Raw genomic sequence first — 6,000 nt, forward strand, 5'->3', positions numbered from 1 at the left:
TGACACTTACAGACAAAATAATCTAATCTTTCCAAGCCTAATTATACTCAGCCAAAAAGGAATGCAGAAAGGTAGAATCTATTGTGGAAATAAAATCTCTTCTGCTTAAGAGAGATTTGTGGGCTAAAAAATTAATTCAGAACAGCAGAAACATCTATTTTATTAGCAGAATTTGCCTCGACTAAACTATATTAAATCTAATCAGTGCAGGAGATGATGACAGGCACCATGTTGTTATTTTGCAGCATTGGCAAAGGCCTGGTAAACAAGGGAAGTAATTTAATATTTTTCACCTTGTTAAACTACTTAACAAGCTAGCTGATTACATACTGTACCTTTAAAAGGCAAAAATCAGGGAGCTCATTCAGAGAAACATCTCTCTGAGACGAGGAAATCATATGATGGAGGCTGTATTAAGATGTTTGCAGCTATATATTAAGTGTTGATTTTGATTGTCAAATAGGATTTAACTGCTAAAGAGACTCTGTCAAGTGTTTAGGCCACATGTTCAACCTACCTTTAAAGCAATATATTATGTTAAGAAATAGATGGGTTTAATTCAAGCAATGTGGATTTCCATAAATACATAAGAATGGCCCTACTGGGTCAGACCAAGGGTCCACCTATCCCAGTATCCTGTCTTCCGACAGTGGCCAATGCCAGGTGCCCCAGAGGGAATGAACAGAACAGGTAATCATCAAGTGATCCATCCCCTGCCGCCCATTCCCAGCTTCTTGCAAACAGAGGCTAAGGACACCATCCCTGCCCATCCTGGCTAATAGCCATTGACAGACCTATCCTCCATGAATTTATCTAGTTCTTTTTTGAACCCTGTTATGGCCTTCACAACATCCTCTGGCAAGGAGTTCCACAGGTTGACTGTGCATTGTGTGAAGCTGAGGACCTGGCCCACAGTTTTTATTCCATTAAAATGTCCAAGTTTTTCCATACTGAATATTCATTTCACCCTTTCAATAATAGTGTTCTCTGTGTGTGTGTGTCGCTCATTTATGAGGATTCATGGGTCAAGCTGGGGTTTGTGATTACTGGGACTACTGATTCATGCAAGCACTAATTAATAATAATTATTACAATGATGTTTAGTATGGGAGTGTGCAGGAGCTAGCCATGATCAGGGCCCCATTTGTGTTAGGCACTGTCTAAACACAGGGTAGTATACAGACCCTGCTCCAAAGAACTTACAGGCTAAACAAGGCTGTGTCTACACTGCACACCACTGGCAGCAGCATGTAGGGGATGTGTAGCTACACCTCACAGTGCAAAGTAGGCTGCAGTATGTAGCTACACATGTCAATGTAATTCTCTGGCATGGGGGAGGCAATAGGGAAATGCCCCAGAGCCTTTTCCCCACTGTTTCCATGCTGTCAGAGCCTTCCCTGCTGCTGGAGTCTTCCCCAGAGGCCCCATTCAGGAACAAAAGCTCCACTTTGTTCAACATCACAGGCTGACGAGTAGAGAAAAGAGGGAGATGATTTGTGTAAGGGTTCCAAGCTCAGGGGGGTTCCCAAAACATCTGTGACTGGGGTGAGATGGGGTGAAATAGAAAAGGCAGTAGGGCCCCAGCAAACATGATGTTCCGGGTCCCCAGCTTTCTCTCGACGGGCCTCCACATTTCTCTTGATGGGCCTCCATCCCTTACCTAGATGTTCTTGCCAACAAGCGACATATAAAGGGTACAGGGAGAAATGCAGAAAGTCAGTGGATTAAGGCAGAAAATAAGAGAGCAACTGGTGATTCCTGCTTTTCTGCTGAACTCCATTCCTTTTGCCGTTTATCTGTTTCTTCTACTGTGACTAGAGCTGGATGAAGTTTTTTGAATTTCAAAATTTGGATGAAATTTCAAATTTCTAAATTCAAAAAAAACACACAGGGAAAAATTTGATGGGTTTTCTGTGAATTTTATCCCCTGCTCCCTTTTACTGGGGATATTTTTCAAACATCTGAAAAAATTGTGACATATCCTCCCCCCTTTTTTTTTCTTTTTAACCAGTTCTAACTATTAACTCATTCTCCTAATCCTCCCCTACTCTATATGCCTGTGTCATCCATCTGTCACATCCTGTCAGACACCTAGATTCTAAACCCTCTAGGACAGGGACAGTCGTCTTTGATTTTTTGCTTCTTGTGCTATATAGCGCTTAGCAGAACAGGACCCTGATTTTGGATCGGAATTCCAAGCTACTACCATAATATCCATAATAAAGATGAAGAGCTTCAGGTGTGGCACAAACAATCACCTCCCATTATACCTCTCGGTAGCAGCACAACCCCAGATAAACTTGAGTGACAAGCACATGCCAAAAAGGCGGAAGACTAATGAGTATTAAACTACGTCAAGAATTAATAGTCCATGGGAGAATACAGATGACACTGCTATTTTCAGGGAGCTCACTAGTATCATATAACACATAAAATTAAACCAGCAAGGACACATATAATATAGATAATAAAATGTTATTTTTACTTGCATTATGAGGCTTATTTAAGTGTTTTTCTCCCCTGACTGATCAAACATGACCTAAAAAAAGAAACACTAGAAAGTAGTATATTTTTCCCTCAAATCTTCTCTTCCTGAGTAGCCACAAAAATAAAAAGTTTAACAAATCTAAACTCAAAACAAATAAAATAACTCTTTGGAAGCTCATTATTCCCCTTTCTCTCTTCTTTCTTTAGCCATCAGCCTCTCTGATGCAAATGAGTGGGGAATACACATATGGCCCAGTGCAGATCCAAAGTAGTATATGACCAGCAGGTGTTGTTTGGAGTTTTATTCTAGGATCCCTCTTTTTTCTGATTTTCCTCTCTCTGTCTCTTCGATGATCAAACCACGACTCTCACATCCCCATTGCCATCTCATAATCTCAAAACATTCAGAGTTCAACTTTGGTTTGGATAATGGAACATGAGAATAGATGCTGGGTCAATGCTTATTATCTAAAGTATCCAAACCTCTCAAGCATGTACAATAAGTAGGTCCCTACCAAATTCACAGTCCATTTTGGTCAATTTCACGGTTATTGGATTTTTAAAATTGTAAATTTAATTATTTCAGATATTTAAATCTGAAATTTCACAGTGTTGTAATTCTAGAGGTCCTGACCCAAAAAAGGAGTTGTGTGGGTGGGGTGGGAGTCACAAGGTTATTGTAGGGGTGTTGCGGTACTGCTATCCTTACTTCTGTGCTGCTGCTGGCGGCAGCACCACCTTCAGAGCTGGGCGGCTGGAGAGTGGTGGCTGCTGGCTGGGAGCCCAGCTCTGAAGGCAGAGCCACCAGCAGCAGCAGCGGCGCAGAAGTAAGGATGTCATGGTATGGTATTGCCACCCTTACTTCTGCACTGCTTCGGGCTGGGCACTGCCTTCAGAGCTGGGCACCTGCCACTCTCAGCTGCCACTCTCCGACCAACCAGCTGCCAGAAGTAAGGGCGGCAATACTGTGACCCCACTATAAATAACCTTGTTACCCCCCACAGCTGCTTTTGGGTCAGGACCCCCAATCTGAGAAATGCTGGTCTCCCCTATGAAATCTGTATAGTATAGTGTAAAACGCACAAAAGACCAGATTTTGCAGGGGGAGACCAGATGTCATGGTCCGTAACACATTTTTCATGGCTATGAATTTGGTAGGGCCCTAACAATAAGATTGGATAGCTCAAAAGAAAAGACTTATCATGAGGTTTCCAATACTTCCTCAGTCCCAAATGATGTCACTGTTGTTTATTATTTTATTAGAGCAGTGTCTAGAGGCCCCAACGAAGATCCGGCCCCCGTTGTGCTAGGTGTCAGAAAACATTGTGATAGAGAGTCCTTGCCTTGAAGAATTTACAGTCTAAATAGATAAGGCAGACAAAGTATGGAAGAAGGGAAGTATTATCCCCATTGTAGAGAGCAGGGAATTGAGGCTCAGATAAACGAAGCCCCAGGTCATACAGGAAGTCTGTTTCAGAACTGGACGTTGAATCAAGTTCTCCGAACTCCCACCACATCACCTAAATCAAAAGGACACCCTTCCCCTCCAACTGATAACCAGAAGTGAAAAACAAAGTTTGTGTCATTCTGAGGAATGTGGTTGAATGTAAGAGCTAAAGGTAACAGGGAGCAGAATTTGACACATGACCTCTTAACAGCAGATGATGCAGCTTGCTGAGCCAACCCCGATATAATATCTCCGCTAGAGAGGGGAGGACAAGAGTCAGAGAGAGACAATGGAGGGTGGGGGAGAGAGAAATTGAATGGAGTAGGAGAAGGAAAGAGGTGCAAGTGAGAAAAGGAACAAGGAGGAAGGACAGACAGTAAACAGAAATGGAGAGAAAAGTGAAGAAAACAGAGGAGAGAGGAACAAAGGCAGAAAGCAGAGTGGTAGAGACAGAGAAAACAAAAGAATCTGGAGAATATCCCTCCTGCCAGAAACAGTGTGGTCTCATCAACAAGTTGAAAACACTGATTAAAAAAATGATTTTAAAAAATCAGGCATGATAGGAAAAGCCCAAAAAGCAGGTTAAATGGACAACAAAGAATGTAAAGCACTGAAGAAGATGAGAAAGAAAAGCCTCATTTCTTATGACATTAAAAAGGTTTTCAGTTTGCATCCATGTGCAAGCCATTTTGCACGGGAAGACTATTCACATGAGTAGAGTAATTCATGTCTATAAATGTTTGCAGGATCAGGACCTTTGATTCAGGACTTAAACCCTTAATCAGACTCAGCTCGGTGCAATTGTTCTCTCTCTTTCCCCACACTCCATTTAATTCTGGATCACCTGAAGTTCAAATAGTCTTCCAGGATTTTATTCCTGTATTCCATGTTATGCCTAATCAATTTTCACCCTCCTCTCTCCCTTCCCCTCTCTGCACAGCCCTCCGATCAATTAGATTACACATCTGTTGATACTTTCTATGATTTCGGCCTGCTTGAACATCCGAGTTTGAACCTGGAGTAAACAGCCTGCTGCAGTCCTAATAGCCTAACACTTGACTTAACACTCTTCAGCTGGAATCCTTAACAAAATGAAGCTTAACCTGGTTTAAATTAAATTATGCTGCAGAGGGCATGGCATATTGTGTGCTTGAGTCAAAGGAACAAGCCATCAAGCAGGTCATCCATATCGAATTATCTGTGCAGATTTAAAGCTAGAATATAAATTTATGCAAAAGCAGACAGAGGCAGAGGAAATAACCTCCTAACTTGTAATAAAGGCCGGTGTGTATGCTCCTGTGTGGAATTTTTATAGGACCCTTGCTCGCATGGAACTGTAAGTCATTCCACTATGTACGGTGAGAATGGACGGGATCGTACGGTTTGCTTCTGGTGTAGTTAAAACAGTTTTTGTCATTAATGGCTCCCAGTGAATGCAGATGATATGGAAAAAAGTAGTGTAGCACACACATGTCACATGGAAAGTAATATAATGAAATAATTATTAAAACTGTACAGAAGGGAAATATAAACACACAAAACCAGAGAGGGGAAATAAAAGAGCGGGCAATGAGCAAGGAAACTAGCAAAATGAGACAGAAGGTTTCCAATTGAATGGGCCGGATTTTCTAGTGTCTGTATTCCACATATATCCCTTAACTTAATGAGGGCTGAAGCCACCAAAATGCTGACCTAGCCATAGGTAGATGGTTTATAATGAATCTGTGCCTACATAAATAAAGACTTCACACCCATCAGCTAAATCTTGTGGGAAAAACAACTCAGGATCTCATGCTTTCAAAAAAACAAGGAAGTATCCATTATTTGTCAATAGAGATCATAGAATCATAGAATCTCAAGGTTGGAAGGGACCTCAGGAGGTCATCTAGTCCAACCCCCTGCTCAAAGCAGGACCAAACCCAACTAAATCATCCCAGCCAGGGCTTTGTCAAGCCTCACCTTAAAAACCTCTAAGGAAGGAGATTCCACCACCTCCCTAGGTAACTCATTCCAGTTCTTTACCACCCTACTAGTGAAAAAGTTTTTCCTAATGTCCAACCTAAACC

Source organism: Mauremys reevesii, linkage group 3, assembly GCF_016161935.1.
Source record: "Mauremys reevesii isolate NIE-2019 linkage group 3, ASM1616193v1, whole genome shotgun sequence".
Classification (NCBI taxonomy): Eukaryota; Metazoa; Chordata; order Testudines; family Geoemydidae; genus Mauremys; species Mauremys reevesii.